Here is a 26,675-nt window from a genome sequence, read left to right on the forward strand (position 1 = left end):
GTGATTTTCAGAACGAACATGATCCAGAGGACTTGGACCCTACGTCAAGAAAGCAACCAGGAGGGCACGAGGTAGGGGGCGCGCCTACCCCCCAAGCGTGCCCTCCACCCTCGTGGGGCCCATGTTGCTCCACCGACATACTTCTTCCTCCTATATATACCTACGTACCCCCAAACTACCAGATACGGAGCCAAAACCCTATTTCCACCGCCGTAACTTTCCGTACCCGTGAGATCCCATCTTGGGGCCTTTTCCGGAGCTCCGCCGGAGGGGAAATCACGGAGGGCTTCTACATCAACACCATAGCCTCTCCGATGAAGTGTGAGTAGTTTACTTCAGACCTTCGGGTCCATAGTTATTAGCTAGATGGCTTCTTCTCTCTTTTTGGATCTCAATACAAAGTTCTCTCCCTCTCTTGTGGAGATCTATTCGATGTAATCTTCTTTTGCGGTGTGTTTGTTGAGACCGATGAATTGTGGGTTTATGATCAAGTTTATCTATGAACAATATTTGAATCTTCTCTGAATTCTTTTATGTATGATTGGTTATCTTTGCAAGTCTCTTCGAATTACCAGTTTGGTTTGGCCTCCTAAATTGATCTTTCTTGCAATGGGAGAAGTGCTTAGCTTTGGGTTCAATCTTGCGGTGTCCTTTCCCAGTGATAGTAGGGGCAGCAAGGCACGTATTGTATTGTTGCCATCGAGGATAACAAGATGGGGTTTATATCATATTGCATGAGTTTATCCCTCTACATCATCTCATCTTGCTTAAAGCGTTACTCGGTTCTTTTGAACTTAATACTCTAGATGCATGCTGGATAGCGGTCGATGTGTGGAGTAATAGTAGTAGATGCAGGCAGGAGTCGGTCTACTTGTCTCGGACGTGATGCCTATATACATGATCATACCTAGATATTCTCATAACTATGCTCAGTTCTGTCAATTGCTCAATAGTAATTTGTTTACCCACCATAATACTTATGCTCTCGAGAGAAGACACTAGTGAAACCTATGGCTCCCGGGTCTATTTTTCATCATATTAATCTTCCGTCAACAAGCTATTTCCTTTTCCGTTTATTTTGCTTTCTTTACTTTGCATCTTTATCATAAAAATACCAAAAATATTATCTTATCATATCTATCAGATCTCACTTTCGTAAGTGACCGTGAAGGGATTGGCAACCCCTTTATTGCGTTGGTTGCGAGGATCTTATTTGTTTGTGTAGGTGCGAGGGACTCGTGCGTGCCCTCCTACTGGATTGATATCTTGGTTGTCAAAAACTGAGGAAAATACTTATGCTACTTTGCTGCATCACCTTTTCCTCTTCAATGGAAAACAAACGTAGTGCTCGAGAGGTAGCAAGAAGGATTTTTGGCGCTGTTGCCGGGGAGTCTACGCAAAAGTCAACATACCAAGTACCCATCACAAACCCTTATCTCCTGCATTACATTATTTGCCATTTGCCTCTCGTTTTCCTCTCCCCCACTTCACCCTTGCCGTTTTATTCGCCCCCTCTTTCCATTCGCCTTCCTCCTTCTTTTTGCCCCTTGCACTTTCTGCCGTTATGTCTGAAATTGGGGAAATTATTGTCGATATGGACAATAATAATATCATGGAAAATTCTGATGCTCCTACTGAAGAACCAGATATCTTACATACAAAAAAAATTCTGAATTGGTAGTGATAATATTATTGGAAAATGAGTTATTCAAGATTTCTTTACTTGTGCCGGTGATTTTCCTTCTATGGGTAGTTCTATTCTTCATAGAACTAGTAGTCTTGCGGACGCTATCGCCATGCTTGTAGTTGAACTTGAAAGACAATTTATGCAAATGCATCCTTGCATACAAAGGATTTTCCTAGAATTTTCTAATATTGAGCATTCTTCTGTTAAGCGTGTCGCTACTATCTTTTTGGCTCATGAGTTTAGATTTATAATAAAAGAGGCCAAAGAAATATTTGCACACTATAGGGTGGACACTGGCCATCCTCCCATAGAGGCTATCCTTTTTGATCAAGAAGAAAAAATGTGTTTTCAATATCTAGACTTTGTTGCTTTCAATGAAAATCTTAGAAAAAGGGTTCCTACCAATGTTCTAGTTGATAGAATTTCTGAACTTAATAATGATTTGGCTATTCGAAATAATGAGCTAGGATATTCTCTCGAGTATAGGCTCACAAAGTTCTGTCAAAAGAATGATTTTAATGACGAATTGGTTGTGCAATACGAAGGGCCAAATGAGGAACCTATACCTCCTAAAGTTGATCTTGGGGACTTTGGTCCCATTAAATTTAGCCCTTTTGATTACTTTTGCTTGACTCAGAAAACTTGCTGCCGAACGTAGAGAATATGAAATGAGTTTTAATGATCTATCCTATTATTATGGCGACACCTAGATCTATCCTTGCTTTTATGCCTATCTAGGGGCGTTAAACGATATCGCTTGTTGGGAGGCAACCCAATTTTATTTTTATTCCTTGCTTTTTGCTCCTGTTTAGTAATAGATAATTTATCTATCCTCTGTTTTGGTTGTGTTTTTTTGTGTTTAATTAGTGTTTGTGCCAAGTAGAACCGTTGGGAAGACTTGGGGAAAGTCTTTTTAATCTTGCTGTAAAAAACAGAAATTTAGCGCTCACGAGAATTGCTGACATTTTTATTTGGAAAGTGCTATTTAGTTAATTATTTTTGAAGATGATTAATAGATAAATTTCTCACGTCTAGAAATTTATTTTATAATTTTTTGGGGTTCCAGAACTTGCGTTAGCTACAGATTACTACAGACTGTTCTGTTTTTGACAGATTCTGTTTTCCGTGTGTTGTTTGCTTGTTTTGATGAATCTATGGCTAGTAAAATAGTTTATAAACCATAGATAAGTTGGAATGCAGTAGGTCTAACACCAATATAAATAAAGAATTATTTCATTACAGTACCTTGAAGTGGTGTTTTGTTTTCTTTCGCTAACGGAGCTCACGAGATTTTCTACTTTAAGTTTTGTGTTGTGAAGTTTTCAAGTTTTGGGTAAAAGATTTGATGGATTATGGAACAAGGAGTGGGAATAACCTAAGCTTGGGGATGCCCATGGCACCCCAAGATAATCTAAGGACACCTAAAAGCACAAGCTTGGGGATGCCCCAGAAGGCATCCCCTCTTTCGTCTACTTCCATCGGTAACTTTACTTGGAGCTATATATTTATTTACCACATGATATGTGTTTTGCTTGGAGCGTCTTGTATTATTTGAGTCTTTATTTGTTAGTTTTCCACAATCATCCTTGCTGTACACACCTTTTGAGAGAGACACACATGATTCAGAAATTGTTAGAATACTCTATGTGCTTCACTTATATCTTTTGAGTTATATAGCTTTTACTCTAGTGCTTCACTTATATCTTTTAGGGCACAGTGGTGGATTTTTTTATAGAAACTATTGTTCTCTCATACTTCACTTAGGTTATTTTGAAAGTCCTACAAACAGCGTGGTAATTTGCTTTAATTATGTTAGGCATTCAAGATTAATTTTCTTCTTCTTATGAGTGTGTTGAATACAATGAGAAGTTTGATACTTGACAATTGTTTTGAGATATGGAGATGGTGATATTAGAGTCGTGCTAGTTGAGTAGTTGTGAATTTTAGAAATGCTTGTGTTGAAGTTTGTGATTCCCGTAGCATGCACGTATGGTGGACCGTTATGTGAAGAAGTTGGAGCATGATTTATTTATTGATTGTCTTCCTTATGAGTGGCGGTCGGGGACGAGCGATGGTCTTTTCCTATCAATCTGTCCCCCTAGGAGCATGTGCATAGTACTTTGCTTCGATAACTAATAGATTTTTGCGGTAAGTATGTGAGTTCTTTATGACTACTGTTGAGTCCATGGATTATACGCACTCTCACCCTTCCACCATTGCTAGCCTCTCTAATACCGCGCACCTTTCGCCGGTATCATACACCCACCATATACCTTCCTCAAAACAGCCACCATACCTACCTATCATGGCATTTCCATAGCCATTCCGAGATATATTGCCATGCAACTTTCCACCGTTCCGTTTACTATGACATGCTCCATCATTGTCATATTGCTTTGCATGATCATGTAGTTGACATTTTAGTTGTGGCAAAGCCACCGTTCATAATTCTTTCGTACAAGTCATGTTGGGAATATAACTTTCAGGTATGACCCGCCCAGGAGGGGCTAGGTCAACCCTAATGGCGGGTTGTTATGAGAAGCCCAGTAATATTCAAGGTGATAGTTTATTAAGAATTGTAGAAGGCCTAAGCCCAGAGGCGGCTTAAGGCCCAATATTGTAAACCGCCATATGTAAAGAAAGACTTGTAAACAAAGGCATATAAAAGAAGTCACCGAGCTAGACACGTTTTATGAGCCGGCCGGGACTCTGTAGGCCGCCAGGCGTCAACCCGTGTATATAAGGGGATGATACGTCTCCAATGTATCTATAATTTTTGATTGCTCCATGCTATATTATCTAATGTTTTGGACATTATTGGGCTTTATTATCCACTTTTATATTATTTTTGGGACTAACCTATTAACCGGAGGCCCAACCCAGAATTGCTGTTTTTTGCCTGTTTTAGGGTTTCGAAGAAAAGGAATATCAAACGGAGTCCAAACGGAATGAAACCTTCGGGAATGTGATTTTCTCAACGAACAAGACCCGGGAGACTTGGACCCTACGTCAAGACACAAAAGAGGAGGCCACGAGGTAGGGGGGCGCGCCTACCCCCACCAGGCGCGCCCTCCACCCTTGTGGCCCCCCTGTTGCTCCACCGACGTACTCCTTCCTCCTATATATACCTATGTACCCCCAAACGATCAGATACGGAGCCAAAAACCTAATTCCACCGCCGCAACTTTCTGTATCCACGAGATCCCATCTTGGGGCCTGTTCCGGAGCTCCGCCGGAGGGGGCATCGATCACGGAGGACTTCTACATCAACACCATAGCCCCTCCGATGAAGTGTGAGTAGTTTACCTCAGACCTACGGGTCCATAGTTAGTAGCTATATGGCTTCTTCTCTCTTTTTGGATCTCAATACAATGTTCTCCCCCTCTCTTGTGGAGAACTATTCGATGTAATCTTATTTTTAAGGTGTGTTTGTTGAGACCGATGAATTGTGGGTTTATGATCAAGTCTATCTATGAACAATATTTGAATATTCTCTGAATTATTTTATGTATGGTTGGTTATCTTTGCAAGTCTCTTCGAATTATCAGTTTGGTTTAGCCTACTAGATTGATCTTTCTTGCAATGGGAGAAGTGCTTAGCTTTGGGTTCAATCTTGCGGTGTCCTTTCCCAGTGACAGTAGGGGCAGCAAGGCACGTATTGTATTGTTGCCATCGAGGATAATAAGATGGGGTTTTCATCATATTGCATGAGTCTATCCCTCTACATCATGTCATCTTGCTTAAGGCGTTACTCTGTTTTTAACTTAATATCTAGATGCATGCTGGATAGCGGTCGATGAGTGGAGTAATAGTAGTAGATGCAGGGAGGAGTCGGTCTACTTGTCTCAGATGTGATGCCTATATACATAATCATACCTAGATATTCTCATAACTATGCTCAATTCTGTCAATTGCTCAACAGTAATTTGTTCACCCACTGTAGAATACTTATGCTCTCGAGAGAAGCCACTAGTGAAACCTATGGCCCCCGGTTCTATCTTTATCATATTAATCTCCTACTACTTAGTTATTTCCTTTGCTTTTTTACTTTGCCTTTATTTTACTTTGCATCTTTATCACAAAAATACCAAATATATTATCTTATCATATCTATCAGATCTCATTCTCGTAAGTGGCCGTGTAGGGATTGACAACCCCTATTCGCATTGGTTGAGAGGAGTTATTTGTTTTGTGCAGGTACGAGGGACTCGCGCGTAGCCTCCTACTGGATTGATACCTTGGTTCTCAAAAACTGAGGGAAATACTTACGCTACTCTGCTGCATCATCCCTTCCTCTTCGGGGAAAACCAACGCGGTGCTTAAGAGGTAGCAAGAAGGATTTCGGGCGCCGTTGCCGGGGAGGGCTACACAAAAGTCAACATACCAAGTACCCATCACATACCCTTATCTCCCGCATTACATTATTTGCCATTTGCCTCTCGTTTTCCTCTCTCCCACTTCACCCTTGCCGTTTTATTTGCCCTTTCTCTCTCTATCCTCCCTCTCTTTCTCTATTTGCCTCTTTTTGCCCGCTTGCTTTTTGTTTGCTTGTGTGTTAGTTTGCTTGCTTGTCACGATCGCTCAAGATAATACTAAATTGTGTGACTTCACCAATACCAACAACAATGATTTTATTAGCACTCCGATTGCTCCTCTTACCGATACTGAATCTTGTGAAATTAATACTGCTTTGCTGAATCTTGTCATGAAAGATCCGTTTTCCGGCCTTCCTAGTGAAGATGCCACTACCCATCTGAATAGCTTCGTTGATTTGTGTGATATGCAAAAGAAGAAAGATGTGGATAATGATATTGTTAAATTGAAGCTATTTCCTTTTTCGCTTAGAGATCGTGCTAAAGTTTGGTTTTCGTCTTTGCCTAAAAATAGTATTGATTCATGGAACAAGTGCAAAGATGCTTTTATCTCTAAGTATTTTCCTCCCGCTAAGATCATCTCTCTTAGGAACGATATTATGAATTTTAAGCAACTTGATCATGAACATGTTGCACAAGCTTGGGAGAGAATGAAACTAATGATACGTAATTGCCCTACTCGTGGTTTAAATTTGTGGATGATTATACAAAACTTTTATGCCGGATTGAATTTTGCTTCTAGAAATATTTTAGATTCGGCCGCGGGAGGCACTTTTATGGAAATCACTTTAGGAGAAGCTACTAAACTCCTAGATAATATTATGGTTAATTATTCTCAATGGCATACTGAAAGATCTACTAATAAAAAGGTGCATGCGATAGAGGAAATTAATGTTTTGAGTGGAAAGATGGATGAACTTATGAAATTATTTACTAATAAGAGTGTTTCTTATGATCCTAATGATATTCCCTTCTCTACTTTGATTGAGAATAATAATGAATCTATGGATGTGAATTTTGTTGGTAGGAACAATTTTGGTAACAACGCGTATAGAGGAAATTTTAATCCTAGGCCTTATCCTAGTAATCCCTCTAATAATTATGGTAATTCCTACAACAATTCTTATGGAAATTATAATAAGATGCCCTCTGATTCTGAATCTAATATTAAAGAATTTATTACTTCACAAAAGAATTTTAATGCTTTGATTGAAGAAAAATTGCTTAAGATTGACGATTTGGCTAGGAACGTTGATAGAATTTCTCTTGATGTTGATTCTTTGAAACTTAGATCTATTCCACCTAAGCATGATATCAATGAGTCTCTCAAAGCCACGAGAATTTCCATTGATGAGTGCAAAGAAAGAACCGCTAGGATGCGTGCTAAGAAAGATGCCTTTATAAGAGCGTGTTCTTCTAGTTCCTATGAAAATAAAGATGAAGATATAAAAGTTATTGATGTGTCCCCTATTAAATCTTTGTTTTGCAATATGAATCTTGATAATGATGGCACTGAATATGATCCACCTTTACCTATAAGGCGTTCCAAGAATTCGGAATTTGTTGATCTTGATGCTAAAATTGATAAAAGTGGGATTGAAGAAATTAAAACCTTAGATGTTGCTAAACCCACTATTATGGATTTCAAGTAATTTAACTATGAAAATTGCTATTTGATTGATTGTATTTCCTTGTTACAATCCGTGCTAAATTCTCCTCATGCTTATAGTCAAAATAAAGCGTTTACTAAACATATCGTTGATGCCTTGATGCAATCTTATGAAGAAAAACTTGAATTGGAAGTTTCTGTCCCTAGAAAACTTTATGATGAGTGGGAACCAACTATTAAAATTAAAATTAAATATCATGAGTGCTATGCTTTATGTGATTTGGGTGCTAGTGTTTCCACGATCCCAAAGAGTTTGTGTGGTTTTTTAGGTTTCCGTGATTTTGATGATTGCTCTCTAAACTTGCACCTTGCGGATTCCACTATTAAGAAACCTATGGGAAGAATTAATGATGTTCTTATTGTTGCAAATAGGAATTATGTGCCCGTAGATTTTATTGTTCTTGACATAGATTGCAATCCTTCATGTCCTATTATTCTTGGTAGACCTTTCCTTAGAATGATTGGTGCAATTATTGATATGAAGGAAGGAAATATTAGATTCCAATTTCCGTTAAGGAAAGGCATGGAACACTTTCCTAGAAAGAAAATTAAATTACCTTATGAATCTATTATGATAGCCACTTATGGATTGCCTACCAAAGATGGCAATACCTAGATCTATCCTTGCTTGTTATGCCTAGCTAGGGGCGTTAAACGATAGCGCTTGTTGGGAGGCAACCCAATTTTATTTTTATTCCTTGATTTTTTCTCCTGTTTAGTAATAAATAATTTATCTAGCCTCTGTGTTGGTTGTGTTTTTTGTGTTTAATTAGTGTTTGTGCCAAGTAGAACCGTTGGGAAGACTTGGGGAAAGTCTTATTACACTTGCTGTAAAAAACAGAAACTTTAGCGCTCACGAGAACTGCTGCCATTTTATTTGGAGAGTGCTATTTAGTTAATTATTTTTGCATATGATTAATAGATAAATTCCTCACGTCCAGAAATTTATTTTAGAATTTTTGGGGTTCCAGATCTTGCGCTAGCTACAGATTACTACAGACAGTTCTGTTTTTGACAGATTCTGTTTTTCGTGTGTTGTTTGCTTATTTTGATGAATCTATGGCTAGTAAAATAGTTTATAAACCATAGAGAAGTCGGAATACAGTAGGTATAACACCAATATAAATAAAGAATTAGTTCATTACAGTACCTTGAAGTGGTCTTTTGTTTTCTTTCGCTAACAGAGCTCACGAGATTTTCTACTTTAAGTTTTGTGTTGTGAAGTTTTCAAGTTTTGGGTAAAGATTTGATGGATTATGGAACAAGGAGTGGCAAGAGCCTAAGATTGGGGATTCCCATGGCACCCCCAAGATAATATAAGGACACCTAAAAGCCAAAGCTTGGGGATGCCCCGGAAGGCATCCCCTCTTTCGTCTACTTCTATCGGTAACTTTACTTGGAGCTATATTTTTATTCGCCACATGATATGTGTTTTGCTTGGAGCGTCTTGTATGATTTGAGTCTTTAATTTTTAGTTTACCACAATCATCCTTGCTGTACACACCTTTTGAGAGAGCCATACATGATTTGGAATTTGTTAGAATACTCTATGTGCTTCGCTTATATCTTTTGAGTTATATAGTTTTGCTCTAGTACTTCACTTATATCTTTTAGAGCACGGTGGTGGATTTGTTTTATAGTAACTATTGATCTCTCATGCTTCACTTAGATTATTTTGAGAGTCTTAAATAGCATGGTAATTTGCTTAAAATCCTAATATACTAGGTATTCAAGATTAGTAAAATTTTCTTATGAGTGTTTTGAATACTAAGAGAAGTTTGATGCTTGATGATTGTTTTTGAGATATGGAGGTAATAATATCAAAGCCGTGCTAGTTGAGTAGTTCTGAAATTGAGAAATACTTGTGTTGAAGTTTGCAAGTCCTGTAGCATGCACGTATGGTAAATGTTATGTAACAAATTTGAAACATGAGGTGTTATTTGATTGTCTTCCTTATGAGTGGCGGTCAGGGACGAGCGATGGTCTTTTCCTACCATTCTATCCCCCTAGGAGCATGCGCGTAGTGCCGAGGTTTTTGATGACTTGTAGATTTTTGCAATAAGTATGTGAGTTCTTTATGACTAATGTTGAGTCCATGGATTATACGCACCCTCACCCTTCCATCCTTGCTAGCCTCTTCGGTACCGTGCATTGCCCTTTCTCACATCGAGAGTTGGCGCAAACTTCGTTGGTGCATCCAAACCCCGTGATATGATATGCTCTTTCACACATAAACCTCCTTATATCTTCCTCAAAACAGCCACCGTACCTACCTATTATGGCATTTCCATAGCCATTCCGAGATGTATTGCCATGAAACTTTCCACCATTCCGTTTATCATGACACATTCATCATTGTCATATTGCTTAGCATGATCATGTAGTTGACATAGTATTTGTGGCAAAGCCACCATTCATAATTCTTTCATACATGTCACTCTTTGTCCATTGCATATCCCGGTACATCGCCGGAGGCATTCATATAGAGTCATCTTTTGTTCTAGTATCGAGTTGTAATCATTGAGTTGTAAATAAATAGAAGTGTGATGATCATCATTTTTAGAGCATTGTCCCAAGTGAGGAATATAAAAAAGGGAGAAAGGCCAAAAAAAGGAGAGAAGGCCCAAAAAAATGAGAGAAAAAGAGAGAAGGGACAATGTTACTATCCTTTGCCACACTTGTGCTTCAAAGCAGCACCCTAATCTTCATGATAGAGAGTCCCTTGTTTTGTCTTTTTCATATACTAGTGGGAATTTTTCATTATAGAACTTGGCTTGTATATTCCAACAATGGGCCTCCTCAAGTGCCCTAGGTCTTCATGAGCAAGCAAGTTGGATGCACACCCACTTAGTTTTTTTGTTGAGCTTTCATACATTTATAGCTCTAGTGCATCCGTTGCATGGCAATCCCTACTCCTTGCATTAACATCAATCGATGGGCATCTCCATAGCCCATTGATTAGCCTCGTTGATGTGAGACTTTCTCCTTTTTTGTCTTCTCCACATAACCCCCCCTCATTATATTCTATTCCATCCATAGTGCTATGTCCATGGCTCGCGCTCATATATTGCGTGAAAGTTTATAGGTTTGAGATTACTAAAGTATGAAACAATTGCTTGGCCTGTCATCGGGGTTGTGCATGATGAGAGCATTCTTGTGTGACGAAAATGAAACATGACTAAACTATATGACTTTGTAGGGATGAACTTTCTTTGGCCATGTTATTTTGAGAAGACATAACTGCTTAGTTAGTATGCTTGAATTATTTTTTTTTATGTCAATATGAACTTTTGTCTTGAATCTTTCAGATCTGAATATTGATGCCACAATTAAGAAGAATTACGTTAAAAATATGTCAAGTAGCACTCCACATCAAAAATTCTGTTTTTATCATTTACCTACTCGAGGACGAGCAGGAATTAAGCTTGGGGATGCTTGATACGTCTCCAACGTATCTATAATTTTGATTGCTCCATGCTATATTATCTACTGTTTTGGACATTATTGAGCTTTATTATCCACTTTTATATTATTTTTGGGACTAACCTATTAACCGGAGGCCCGGCCCAGAATTGCTGTTTTTTTTCCTGTTTTAGGGTTTCGAAGAAAAGGAATATCAAACGGAGTCCAAACGGAATGAAACCTTCGGGAATGTGATTTTCTCAACGAACAAGACCCGGGAGACTTGGACCGTACGTCAAGACACACAAAAGAGGAGGCCACGAGGTAGGGGGCACGCCTACCCCCACTAGGCGCGCCCTCCACCCTCATGGGCCCCCTGTTGCTCCACCGACGTACTCCTTCCTCCTATATATACCTACGTACCCCCAAACGATCAGATACAGAGCCAAAAACCTAATTCCACCGTCGCAACTTTCTGTATCCATGAGATCCCATCTTGGAGCCTATTCCGGAGCTCCGCCGGAGCGGGCATCGATCACGGAGGGCTTCTACATCAACACCATAGTCCCTCTGATGAAGTGTGAGTAGTTTACCTCAGACCTACGGGTCCATAGTTAGTAGCTAGATGGCTTCTTCTCTCTTTTTGGATCTCAATACAATGTTCTCCCCCTCTCTTGTGGAGAACTATTCGATGTAATCTTCTTTTTGCGGTGTGTTTGTTGAGACCGATGAATTGTGGGTTTATTATCAAGTCTATCTATGAACAATATTTGAATCTTCTCTGAATTATTTTATGTATGATTGGTTATCTTTGCAAGTCTCTTCAAATTATCAGTTTGGTTTGGCCTACTAGATTGATCTTTCTTGCAATGGGAGAAGTGCTTAGCTTTGGGTTCAATCTTGCGGTGCCCATTCCCAGTGACAGTAGGGGCAGCAAGGCACGTATTGTATTGTTGCCATTGAGGATAACAAGATGGGGTTTTCATCATATTGCATGAGTCTACCCCTCTACATCATGTCATCTTGCTTAAGGCGTTACTCTGTTTTTAACTTAATACTCTAGATGCATGCTGGATCGCGGTCGATGAGTGGAGTAATAGTAGTAGATGCAGGCAGGAGTCGGTCTACTTGTCTCGGACATGATGCCTATATACATGATCATACCTAGATATTCTCATAACTATGCTCAATTCTGTCAATTGCTCAACAGTAATTTGTTCACCCACCGTAGAATACTTATGCTCTCGAGAGAAGCCACTAGTGAAACCTATGGCCCCCGGGTCTATCTTTATCATATTAATCTCCTACTACTTAGTTATTTCCTTTGCTTTTTTACTTTGCCTTTATTTTACTTTGCATCTTTATCACAAAAATACCAAAAATATTATCTTATCATATCTATCAGATCTCACTCTTGTAAGTGGCCGTGTAGGGATTGACAGCCCCTTTCACGTTGGTTGCGAGGATTTATTTTTTTTGTGCAGGTACGAGGGACTCGCGCGTAGCCTCCTACTGGATTGATACCTTGGTTCTCAAAAAATGAGGGAAATACTTACGCTACTCTACTGCATCATCCCTTCCTCTTCGGGGAAAACCAACGCGGTGCTCAAGAGGTAGCAGGGGACGACCGGACGGCGGCTTAGGAGAAGAATCAACAGATCGATAGCCAAGCTAGCGGATTCGCTCCTTGGTCATCGAAACCTAGCAATACAACATCAACTGGACTAGGCCTTACCTTCGCCGTAAGGGGCCGAACCAGTATAAACCTCTCGTGTCCTTTGTCCCGATTAACCCCTTTAAGCTTCCTAGTTGCGATGGCCCTACGACTAAGTACTTTCACTAGGACATCTGGCGTGACAATTCCACGACAGTTGGCGCCCACCGTGGGGCCAGCGCACGGTGGATTTGAGTTCTTGAAGGGCAACTTCGAAGGGCTCAAGGGATACGCTGTGGGCCGGATGACCAAGAGTCGTCGCGGCAAGCTCTACATCGACAACGAAGGCTGGAGCCCCGACGCCGGCTCGATTGAGTACGGGTACCAGGTCCCCTTCGGCGGAATCCATGTCTTCATCGGCCGGATCGGCGAGTCAGGCCCTGAGCCGGACATCTGCACCAACCTCATCAAGACGGCTCAATGCGCGTGACCCGTCCGGGCTCAACCCGCCGTGCGGCGGGCCTTCATGGGTTGCATCCATGGAGGGGGATTTTCTGAAGGATCGACAGACGGTGGTGAGACGGTCGTCTGCTCTGACGATGCATCGTCCACAGGCGAGACAGACTCTTTGTATCAGCTACACGATAGTGTGCTTGGGGGCTGTTCGGATGGCAGCAGTATTCGGGACCCCTCTGAGCCGCCGAATCGAGCCGGAGTCTTCATGGCTGGCACTCAACCCGGGCAGAATTCTACGGCTGCGGCAGCAATAACCACCGGGTCGGCAGCAGCCGGGTCAGGAGACCCCGCGCGCCCCCCGGCTCAGGTACTAATGGACCTCATGGATAAGATGACGGCTCTGTTGACTGCTGTGGTTGAGCCGGTGGATAAGGCTCAGCATGACACGGAGGTGGCACGACTACGTGAAGAGGTGGCACAAGCCAAGGAAAATTTAGCAGCAGAAGATGTCAGGATGGCTGCGGAGAGGGCGGTTTTGGATGCTCGTGCTCGACAGCTTCAAGCGGAGACTTTCCGGCTCTCGGTGGATCTGAACGCGTCAAACGAGGTCATGAGGAGAAGACACCAGAAAACTCAGTCACGTCTGCCTCTGACTTACAATCCTAGGAACCTTTTCCACACACCCAGGGCCGGTCCCAACAACCCGCCGGAGGCAAACTGTATCACAACACCCGGGACGGGGGCGCCAGTTCAGCCGAGGGCCATGGAAACACCACGTGTGAGTACTGCTCCACCTCATTACACGCCAGTACCACCGAGTAACTTCTCTAACCCTTTGGAGAATTTAATTGCTGCATCGGCTCGTCTGGCGGCTCTCCCAATGGAAGGCGACTCTCCAACGGCGATCGAAACACGAAGGGTTAGAGAACTTCTTCAGACAGCCCTGGCACAGCAGGATGCGTACTCTTATAGTCGAGATAGAATCCATTCAACCCCTCGCCCAAACCGGAGCCCGAGCTATAGCAGGCATATATCCGGCTATTTATTCAGTCGTCAATCAACATTGATCCGGGTAGTTAGTCAGTCTCTCTCTTTTTGCCCGTCCTTCTCTATCTATGAAATTCCTAATTCAGGGAGTTCGCTTCCCAACGCTGTAACCAACCACGCAGGCATGACCTGGCGCAGGATGGAGCCTTTAACTTGGTGGATCAGGAGAGGATCCGTCAGGAGGCTGAGCGGGCGGTTCAACTGGCAGCTGAGCAGGCGGCTCATCAGGTTTTTTCGGTTTATCCAGCAACCTCTGTTGAGGCAGGAGTGGCCACAAGGACAGAGGTGTCCCTTGCCTGGTGCCGGCTCTACGTAATGAGCGCTTGCCAAAAGATTTTAAGGGGCCTCATAAAGTGCCTAATTACACGGCCGACTTGCAGCCTGGGGCATGGATTGAAAGTTATGAGATGGCAATGGAGCTATTGGAGGTTAGCGATGCAGCAATGGCTAAATATTTCACTATGATGTTGGATGGAACAACTCGCACTTGGTTGAAAGGGTTGCCACCCAACTCCATCGGCTCATGGACGGAGTTAAAAGCCCGGTTCATTTAGAACTTCAAGGACACATGTAAGCAACCTATGTCAATCGTGGACTTGACTAACTGTAAGCAAGAGGAAGGTGAGTCCACGACCCATTGGGTGCGCCGGGTCAAGGAGATAATACATTCATCTGATAAGATGGATGCCGGCTCTGCGGTCTTAAGAAAAATTTCCGTTTTGAACCTCTGAAGCAGAAGCTGGGGCGGCTCAAGCGTGATTGTCATGACATGGGCCAGTTGATGGCGGCTCTGGTCAAATATGCTGATTCAGATAGTACCAAGGATCCCGCGTCTGATGAAGAGAAGGCAGGGAAGGGAAAAAAGAACGGCAATGGCAAGGGTCACCAGCATAACCCGGCGAATCAAGGAGGTAATAAACGTAAGGCTGACGAGTTTTTGGCTAATGCCAGTACAAAGGGCAACAACCAACGGCGCAAGGGGAGGCCACCTCCTCGGTCAGGCGGGTCAGGTCCCACCCTTGAGCAACTACTGAATGAACCATGTTTGAGACACGGCACCCGGGAGAAGCCAGCTACCCATCTGTGGAAGGACTGTACGATCATGAAGGCGTTTAAAAATTCCAACATGTTCGATGGTAACCACAGACCTGGCGGCGGTTCAAGCGGTGGCGGATTTCATGACCCGGGCGCCGGCTCAGGCGGAGGCGGTTTTCACGGCCAGGGCCATCTGGGTAACCAAGGTGGTTATAATCAGTAATCCGGCCAAAGTAATCAGCAGCAACAACAGCAGCAGTTCGGGTATCAGAGTAACCCGAAACAGCTGAACAGTGGGCAGTACCACGTATTTACCACTAGTTTGTGGAAGAGGGACCAGAAACTTCATAAAAGGGCTGTAAACACTGTTGAGCCGGTGGTTCCACGCTATTTGAGATGTGATGTCTACTACACAACCTTCTTCTTGTAGACGTTGTTGGGCCTCCAAGTGCAGAGGTTTGTAGGACAGTAGCAAATTTCCCTCAAGTGGATGACCTAAGGTTTATCAATCCGTAGGAGGCGTAGGATGAAGATGATCTCTCTCAAGCAACCCTGCAACCAAATAACAAAGAGTCTCTTGTGTCCCCAACACACCCAATACAATGGTAAATTGTATAGGTGCACTAGTTCGGCAAAGAGATGGTGATACAAGTGGTATATGGATGGTAGATAAAGGTATTTGTAATCTGAAATAATAAAAACAGCAAGGTACCGAATGATAAAAGTGAGCGTAAACGGTATTGCAATGTGTGGAAATAAGGCCTAGGGTTCATACTTTCGCTAGTGTAAGTTCCCTCAATAATGATAACATAATTGGATCACATAACTATCCCTCAACATGCAACAAAGAGTCACTCCAAAGTCACTAATAGCGGAGAACGAACGAAGAGATTATGGTAGGGTACGAAACCACCTCAAAGTTATTCTTTCCAATCAATCCGTTGGGCTATTCCTATAAGTGTCACAAACAGCCCTAGAGTTCGTACTAGAATAACACCTTAAGACACAAATCAACCAAAACCCTAATGTCACCTCAAGTATCTGTGGGTATGATTATACGATATGCATCACACAATCTCAGATTCATCTATTCAACCAACACATAGAACCTCAAAGAGTGCCCCAAAGTTTCTACTGGAGAATCACGACGAAAACGTGTGCCAACCCCTATGCATAGGTTCATGGGCGGAACCCGCAAGTTGGTCACCAAAACATACATCAAGTGAATCACGCGATATCCCATTGTCACCATAGATATCCACGGCAAGACATACATCAAGTGTTCTCAAATCTTTAAAGACTCAATCCGATAGTATAACTTCAAAGGGGAAACTCAATCCATTACAAGAGAGTAGAGGGGGGAGAAACATCATAGGATCCAAATATAATAGCAAAGCTCGCGATACATCAAGATCGTACCATCTCAAGAACACGAGAGAGAGAGAGAGAGAGAGATCAAACACATAGCTACTAGTACATACCCTCAGCCCTGAGGGAGAACTACTCCCTCCTCGTCATGGAGAGCACCGGGATGATGAAGATGGCCACTGGAGAAGGATTTCCCCCTCCGGCAGGGTGCCGGAACGGGTCTAGATTGGTTTTCGGTGGCTACGAAGGCTTCTGGCGGGGGAACTCCCGATCTATTGTCTTCACGGATGTTTTTAGGGTATATGGAGATATATATGCGGAAGAAGTACGTCAGGGGGGGCACGAGGGGCCCATGAGGGTGGAGGGCGCGCCTAGGGGGGGTGGGCGCACCCCCCTGCCTCGTGACCTCCTCGCAGATCCCCCGATGTGCACTCCAAGTCTTCTGGGCTTCTTTCCTTCCAAAAATGAGTTCCGTGAAGTTCAGGTCAATTGGACTCCGTTTGATTTTCCTTTTCTTCGAAACCCTAAAACAGGGTAAAAACAGAAACTGGCACTGGGCTCTGGGTTAATAGGTTAGTCCCAAAAATGATATAAAAGTGTATAATAAAGCCCATAAACATTCAAAATAGTAGATAATATAGCATGAAGAAATCAAAAATTATAGATACGTTGGAGACGTACCAAGATGGTCAGAACAGCCTATTGTGTGGAGTAGGGAGGATCACCCTCCCCGGGTTGATAATCCGGGTCACTTGGCTTTGGTGGTGGCGCCTCAGGTTGGTGGATATAAGTTTACTAAGGTGCTCATGGACGGAGGCAGTAGCATCAACATCCTCTATTATGAGACGTTTCGTCGCATGGGGTTGACTGACAAGAGTCTTAAACAATCCAACACTGTTTTTCATGGTGTGGTACCTGGTAAGTCGGCATACCCAGTTGGTAAGATTGAGCTGGAAGTAGCCTTTGGGGATGAATACGATTCTAGGGCTGAGAAGTTAACTTTTGAAGTGGTTAAAATCAAAAGCCCATATCATGCCCTGTTTGGACGGCCGGCTTATGCCAAGTTTATGGCCCGACCGTGTTATGTATATCTGCAGCTCAAGATGTCGGGTTATAAAGGCACCATTATAGTACATGGAAGCCGGAAAATAGCCCTGGAATGTGAAGAAGGTGACGCTGCTTATGCTAAGTCTGTTTGTGCAACAAAGGAATTAAAGTTTTATAAAGATAATGTTGACCCGGCAGACATGACGTCTTTGAAGAAGCCAACTACAGAGCATGAACCGGTGTTGAAATTCAAATCAGCTGATGACACCAAGATGGTTGATTTTGTGCCTGGCGACTCATCCAAACAGTTCATTACCAGTGCTAACCTGGATCCAAAATAGGAAAGCGCGCTCATCGAGTTCATCCGTGAGAACCGGGACATTTTTGCATGGAAGCCTTCTGACATGCCGGGTGTCCCGAGAGAACTCGCTGAGCACACTCTCAATATTGATTCAAAATTTAAGCCGGTCAGGCAGTTTCTTGACGGTTTAACGAGGAAAGGCGCAAGGCTATTGGAGAAGAGGTGGCCTGGCTCTTGGCGGCTGGGTTCATTTTTGAAGTTTTTCACCCGGAGTGGTTGGCTGACCTGGTGCTTGTACTAAAAAAACGGCACCTGGCGTATGTGTGTAGATTACACCGATTTAAACAAGGCTTGTCCGGCTGACCCTTTTGCTCTCCCTCGTATTGATCAGATCATTGATTCTACGGCGGGTTGCGAGCGTTTGAGTTTTTTGGATGCCTATTCGGGTTATCATCAGATCAAGATGGCAGTTAAGGACCAGGAGAAGACAGCTTTCATCACTCCGTTTGGAGCCTTCTGCTATGTGTCTATGCCTTTTGGGCTTAAGAGTGCCCAGGCGCTTATCAACGATGTGTGCAGAATTGCCTTCACAATCAGATTGGGTGTAATGTTCATGCTTATGTGGATGATATAGTGGTGAAATCCAGAGAGAAGGAAACCTTGGTAACTGATCTGAAGGAGACCTTTGATAACCTCCGGGTCTACAAAATGATGCTTAACCCGGCCAAGTGTGTTTTTGGAGTCCAAGCTGGCAAATTCTTGGGTTTTTTGGTGTCTAACAAAGGCATTGAGGCTAACCCAGAGAAAATTAAGGCAATCACATCTTTGGATAAATCGGCGTGCATCAATGACGTTCAGCGGCTGGCGGGCCGTGTTGCAGCTTTAAGCCGGTTGGGTGAGAAGGCTATGCTATTGTATCAAATGATGAAAAAAGCAGGTGACTTTGTCTGGAGTGACGCTGCCAACTCTGCCTTTGAGGATCTGAAGAGACAGCTCACTGAGCCCCCGGTTCTTGCTGCTCCTGTTGAGAAGGAGCCATTGTTGTTATATGTGGCTGCTAACTCACGTGCTGTCAGTGTGGCTATTGTGGTGGAGTGCAAAGAAATTGGCAAGGAATATCCGGTTCAGCGGCCGGTTACTATGTCAGTGAGGTGCTCATTGAATCTAAGCAAAGGTACCCACATTGGCAGAAGCTTGTTTATGGGGTATTCATGACAAGCCGGAAGCTCAAGCATTACTTTCAGGGTCACCCTATCACTGTGGTTAGCTCCGCTCCGTTAGGAGATATTATTCAAAATAGAGAAGCCACAGGACGAGTCGCCAAGTGGGCCATTGAACTTGGGTCTCATGGTTTAAAGTATGTGCCATGTACTGCGATCAAATCTCAAGCGCTAGTTGATTTCATTAATGATTGGACAGAGTCACAGACACATGAAGAAAAGCCAGACAACACATATTTGACGGTTCATTTTGATGGGTCCAGATAGTTGGAAGGCTCGGGGGCTAGAGTTGTTTTAACTTCTCCTCGAGGTGACAAGTTTTGTTATGTGTTGCGATTGATGTTTCCTTGTACTAACAACGCAGCAGAATATGAATCCTTGCTCCATGGTATTTGAATGGCTAAAGAGATGAGTCTGAGCCAGGTACGGTGCCTTGGCAACTCAGATTTGGTGGCTTAGCAGGTGTCAGGCAAGTGGGATTCCAAGGATCCTCTCATAGCGGCTTATCGCCGCGAGGTTGACGCTGTTGCGGGGCATTTTAAGGGTTATCAAGTGGAACACATTGACCGCAGGAAGAACGAAGAGGCCGATGCCTTAAGCCGGTTGGGATCTTAGCGTAAGCCGGTGTCACCTAACACCTTTTTAGATGTTTTACATAACCCGTTTGTTAAGTTGCCTACAGAGGAAGGTTTGGCCATTCCTGACCCGAAGGCACAGTTGGTGGCGGCTCTTCATGTCATTCCAGATTGGACAGTACCATTTTTGGCTTACATGACCCGGGGCGAGTTGCTAGAGGACGAGAACCTGGCCCGACAGATAACCCAGCAGTCCAAGTCAATGACAATTTCTAACGGTGAGTTGTATCATCGTAGCGTCACTTGAGCGTTTCAATGTTGTGTTTCTCCTAAAGAAGGTCAAGTAATTCTTCGTGAGATCCATGAAGGGGATTGTGGTCATCACGCCGAGTCAAAGTCTCTTGTGGCCAAAGCTTTTCGTCATGGTTTTTACTGGCTAACGTCTCACGCTGATGTGGAGGAGCTGGTCAGTAGGTGTGATGGATGTCAAAAATTTGCACGACGAGCGCACGTGCCGGCTCAAGAGTTGCGGATGATTCCAATCACTTGGCCATTTGCAGTCTAGGGGCTTGACATGGTTGGACTTTTCAAAAGGTCCAAAGATAAAAAGACACATCTTTTGGTGGCAGTTGACAAATTCACAAAATGGGTTGAGGCAGAGTCAGTGAGCAAGTGTGATGCAGCCACGGCGGTTCAGTTCATGAAAAAGGTGATTTTTTTGCTTTGGTTTTCCCCACAGCATTATAACTGACAATGGCACTAATTTGTCCCAAGGTGCTATGGAGGAGTTTTGTCAACGTGAGCATATCCGGCTTGATGTTTCGTCAGTAGCCCACCCCCAATCCAATGGTCAAGCTGAGAGAGCAAATCAGGAAAATCCTAAAAGGTCTCAAGCCCCGGCTTATGATTCCCTTACAACGGACGCTGGGTTGTTGGGTAGAGGAATTACCCTCGGTGATGTGGAATATTAATACCACTCCTAACAGATCTACATGTTATACACCTTTCTTCATGGTTTATGGAGCAGAAGCAGTGCTACCTAGTGACATCCTCATGACTCGCCTCGCGTGGCGGCTTACGTTGAAACTGATAATGAACAAGCCCGACGGGATGCACTTGACTTGTTAGATGAGGAGAGAGATTTGGCAGCGGCTCGATCAGCAATTTATCAACAGGACCTGTGCCGTTATCACAGCCGCCGGGTTAAGTCCAGAACCTTTCAAGAAGGTGACCTGGTGCTCCGTCTCATCCAGGATCTGTCTGATGCACACAAGCTATCCCCGCATTGGAAGGACCCTTTGTGGTCAGCAAGAACTTAAACAACGGGTCATATTACCTCATTGATGTTAGAGAACACAAAGACTCACGTAAGTCGGAGGAGGAGACCCGCCGGACGTGGAACATTGCTCAGCTTCGGCCATACTATACTTAAGCCACCGGCTCTCGTCATGTACATACTTTGACGTTGTATATATTATGATAAGTAATAAAGCAGGACCTCTGTCCTTTTCCCTTTTCAATGATCATATATCTTTATTACTTTCATTATTTAAAATGACCAAAAGGGGGCTGATGGTATCCGAATCTAGATTAAACCTTTTGGTAAGGCTCATGATCATATTCGAATCTAGCTATAAACCTCAAGGTCATTTGGGGGCTTCCTGTTCAAACATAGGTCGTATTCGAACCAAAGAGAACATAGCTGTCGTAACCCTCTTAATCGGCTCAAAGCCAAACTCACTAGGGGGCTTCTTGATCGTATCCAAATCATAGCTTAACCCCTTTTGGGTCTGACTTGGATCGTATTCGAATCAGGGTCGTTAAAAACCTCTCAAGGTCATTTGGGGGCTTCCTGTTCAAACATAGGTCGTATTCGAACCAAAGAGAACACAGCTGTCGGTACCCTCTTGATCGGCGCAACGCCAAAGCCACTGGGGGCTATATGGTCGTATTCGAATCTTAGCTTAACCCCTTTGGTCCGGTTTACTGATCGTATTCGAATCAGAAGCCTCCAGTTTTTATTTAAATGTTTTGATTTACATTGTCTGAAGCCTAGTGTTTTGTCTTGCTACTTTTTATCATTTCAAATCTAACTATCAGTATGGTTTCAAATTAAACCGGCTCGGATTTTTGACAATGAGTTGCCAAGGCATAACAGTCATTAGACATATGGAAGTATTGACTTCTACAAAAGATTGGGTTATCAACCTCATCATCCGGGTCGTGTAAACCGGGAGTCTAGATTCAAAGAACACAGCTCTTTCATTTTTTACAGGAATAGAGTTAAAACATTGCAGATGTAATCACGGATGTTCTGCATATATATATCGACATCATTGGCAAAGAGTCATATGCAACATTTTATGCATGATGGCATAGGCAAAACATGCAGTTTTCAAACTGATCTATTACAAGGCTTTGAAAGCCCAAAAGAGGGTTATGACTCTCCCCTCACCGGTTCACCTCCCTCTACTAGTTGGAAGCTGGGATTGGACCAGTCAAAGCGTTTAGAGCAACGAACTCCACTTCATCATCAATCAGGCCGACTGGGTCAACTTCCGGGGCAAAAGTGTGTTGGCGAACCGGCGGGATAAGATCTGTCACCTTATAAGAGGGAGTCGCCATCTTCTTATTCTCCATATCAAAACCCGGCTGATATTTGTCGATGTTGGTCTCCTCTCCAAGAATGGTAGCTTGAGGAAGAACTCCCCTCACGCAGGCAATAAAGTCATCTTGCTCAAATGGAGTCCCGTCTTCCTTCATGGTAGGGTACCCCTTAGCCACGTCCACCGGGTCTAAATCCGGCACCCAGGCTTTGGAGCGGCTCAGGGCAGTCAGGGCTCTGGCTCTGGCACAGGATCGTTTGACCTCTTGAAACCTGGTGGGTAAGATCGATAACTTATTCAAAACATCACTTAGGCGGTTGGGTCCTTGGTTGGCAGGAGAGATAGCAGCAAGCGCTCGTTGAGCCCCCGTATAAAGTTGTTCCACCAAGGTATAAACCGCCTTCACCTTCGTCACACTGTCCTGGCTCAGGTTGTTACTCCGTGGACCTGTAAGTATTTTAACAAAGGTTAAGCAGGCGGTTCACATTCTTGGTAAAAATAAACTATAAGGGACTTATGCAAATAACTCACCGAAGATGCGGAGGCCATTTGAGACACCCGGTTTTTTAAACCGGTGAGCTCTGGAGTAGCCTCCACAAGAGCCGCCTCAGCTGTCTCAGCGCGTTGTATCAGCAGCGTCTTTTCTTTGGCCCGGGATTTCTTTTTTGCAGCTAAGTTGGTCTTCAATTTCTCAGATTCAGTGAGGCTCAATTGGAGTTTAGAGTCAGTGGTCATTATCTCTGTCTCCTGCTCCACCAGCCGGGTCTTGGCATCCGTCAATTGAGAACCCAATTCAGATAGGGCGTTCTACAAAACATTCACAGGTGTGTCAATACTTAAACTAAAAGTTATAAGGGTTCAAGTCTCAAGTACTTTCCACCGCAATACCACATAACACTTGGGGGCTAATGTCTGCCAAAGCAATTTTTTATGACTTTTATATGTTTCAAGTCCCAAGGGTTTTACAAAGTAACAACGCTTGGCACTTGGGGGCTAATGCATGATATTCAGAAAGTTTTTCAAGATTGAGCCGGATCACAATACCTATTGGGACTAGTAAAAGACGGTTATGCAATTAAGTACCGGTTCATTTATGATAAATTGAGCCGGCACTTGGGGACTACAGGTGAAGTTTACGCTACTCTATTGGACTTTCAAAAAACCTAGAGACAAAGTATCAACTTATATCATAAAGTCTACAGATCATTCAAGTTCATCATCTGAAGACTTGGGGGCTGGCAGAGTATAAGTAAACCGGAGAACATACCTCATATTTTAGCTGCAATTGTTTGACCATCTCGATTTCCGAGTCACGGCTGGAGTGCAAATGACTGAGATAGCCGGACAGTACATCATTAACATTGAGGTGAGCATAATGGGAGATATCAAACCGCACTTTCTTCTTCTCTAAAGCCTCTTGCTTAGCAGTATGCCGGACTAATACAGTGGGGGTCCCCGGTTCAACAAACCGGCTACCGGTAATCAAAACGTCAGTATCATAAGTTGTTGGTGGGTTAGCTGAGCTAGATGGTTCAGTAATGGTCGGATTAAGGGTGGCCTCATCGGCTGACAACTTAGGAGGGTCCAATTGAGTATGAACAACCGGGTCTTCTGGTGCTTCAGTTTGAGAGGGAGTTGGCATGGCCGGCTCAGGTGCAGGAACTTTTGGGTCTTCTGTCGGCTTAATCACCTTGGCCTTCTTGGATTTGGCTTGACCACTAAGAAAGATTTTATGAGACAGTTAGTGTAACAATGCAGTTTTTAAAAGATACAGAAGAAAGATGATTGTCCTTACCCAGGGGCAGTCTTGAAAGCCGGAAATTGAGTTTGCGACGAGTCGCCAGAAGAGAGAGAAACCTCCTGCAAAGGTAAAATAAAGTTAGTGATGCAAGGGAATAGATCCATTAATGGAAGCAAAAGACAAAGATGAAAGAAACCTCATTCTGGCGTTTTCGAGGAGTTTGTTGTAAATCGGAAGGCGGTTCATCGTCGTCATTAGTCCGGGCCTGACGGCGGCTCTCATGTTGCTGCTTTTTCAAAAGAAAATGAGGGTCCAGATAAGCCAAAGGGTGCGAAAACCTTACTTTCTGGGTTACCAGTCGAAGTTTCTGTCTTGGCAAAGGGGCTGAGTCGGAGGAAATAGTTACCTCTTCTTCCACGGCCTGGCTGGCCCCCGTGTCGTCCTGGCAATAGTCAGTGTCAATAAGATAGTTAAAAAATGGCCAAGGGAGTCAAGGGCTACCTCCGACTCAGAAGCATCATCCAGGTGGAATAAGTCAGATGCAGTCTTCTTCTTCTTGGGCTTCCGGGTCGTTCTCCTGGCAGCTATGGCAGCGGCTCTAGCCTTCTTGGCAACTTCATGATCATACTTGGCCTTACAGAAGTCGAATTTTGGCCTGTAAACAAATAAATAGGTTAAAGGGTCATGCAAGTATTTAAACTACTGAGGAAAACACAAAAAAGAGAAAGAGGTCAGGGTTTTTCACCTCTGGTGCCGGGTTAAGTTTGCAGAAGGGGTTTAACCCAACCTTACTGCAATCCTCGTATTTGCCGTTCACAAGGATGGTTGACATTGCAACAACGTCTTCTTCAGTCAATTGAATAGAGCTATAACGAAGAGAGTCATTTGGGCCTCTGCCATACTCATACATTAACTTGGATCAACGGCTTAGAGGGACGACCCGCCATGCGACCCAGCAACGGATCAGGTCAACTCCAGTAAAGCCATTCCCCAATAAAGCTTGAATCCTTTTAATAGATGGAATAAGCTTCTTCGTTTAGCAGCGGTTAGCTTATCAGGGAGCATAAACTTGGAATCCAGATGCTCCGCGCGATAACCCGGCAGTGGTTTTTCATTGGCTGGTGATGTATCTTGGCAGTAGAACCAGGTCTGATTCCAATCTTTGGGATGGCTCGGTAAGACTATTAAGGGAAAGACGGCGCCCTGTCGGCGCTGAAGTGAGATTCCACCAAGCTCCAGACTAAGGCCGTTGGTGCATTCGTTCTGACAGTTCAAGTAAAAGTATTCTCTGAAGAGTTCCATAGTCGGCTCTTCTTGAAGATATACCTCACAAAGAACTTGAAAATTGCAGATATTGGATATAGAGTTGGGTCCAATGTCTAGTGGGTGAAGCTTGAAAAAATGCAAAACGTATCGGAAGAACTTTGAGCCGGGTGGTGAGAAGCCCCGGTTCATGTGACTAGAGAAAATGATAACTTCACCGTCTTTGGGATGAGGCCGTTCTTTTTCTGGGTCAGGAGCACAATAAGACATAACATTTTTCTGTGGCAAAAATCCTATGGTGACAAATTCCTTCAAGGTATCCTCAGTAACTGTGGAAGGGACCCAGTTGCAGACTGTTGGCGCTTTGGACGGCATGATGAAAGGGCAAGCTGAAAAGAAAGTAATTTGCCAGTTCAATTTATTGATGAAGTTACAGGTTCATGATACATATGAATAATGGCGGCTTAAATAAGGGCTAATGACATATAAAGGAAAAATAAGCTGGAGTCATAGGCCGCCATGACTAAAAAGTATTCGAAGGTTGCCAGAAACAGAATTGGCTAAGTGTTTACACAAACAAGTTTACCAAGCTGTCACTATTATTTTGGATCAAATGGCCGTTCAGAAAAGGAAATATTCTAGACCTAAAAATCTGGTACAGATGAGTTCGTGAGTTATAATGAGGCCTCTGTACAGGAAAAGGGGATCTACTAGTGTCAAAAATGGACGCAAAACAACTACCGCACGAGTTATGTGTTCCTTTTTGGATCAGGAGAGGCTGCGGAGGAGGAACCACGAAGTAACTGTGATGAACTATGAAGAACACACAGAAACCTAGAAACCCTAATGTGGATCTGAGGAGCAGGAAGGTGAACACTTACAACCACGGATCTTCTGCGGAAGGTCGCCGCCGTTCTATGGATCGATTCAGGTTGATTCAGCGGCCGAGGTCGAGGAAGACGAGGTGCTCTGCGACGGCGGCGGAGCTCAGGCGACAGTAGGGTTGCGAGAGGAAGCAGATGAAGAAAGGGAAGAATGAGGAAAGACCTGGTCGTGCCTATTTATAAGGGGATAAGCGAACAAGCAGGTGCGAAAATCGAGGAAGATCCAAATAATGATTATCCAGCTAAAATGGACGCCTCGATTCTCGGAAGACATTCAAGGATAAAGATCTGTTGGAGATGACATCATAGCAGGTTTTCATATTTTCGGAAGATGACATCATGGCGGG

The sequence above is a fragment of the Triticum urartu genome, chromosome 6 (assembly GCF_003073215.2).
Source record: "Triticum urartu cultivar G1812 chromosome 6, Tu2.1, whole genome shotgun sequence".
In the NCBI taxonomy this organism is placed as follows: domain Eukaryota; kingdom Viridiplantae; phylum Streptophyta; class Magnoliopsida; order Poales; family Poaceae; genus Triticum; species Triticum urartu.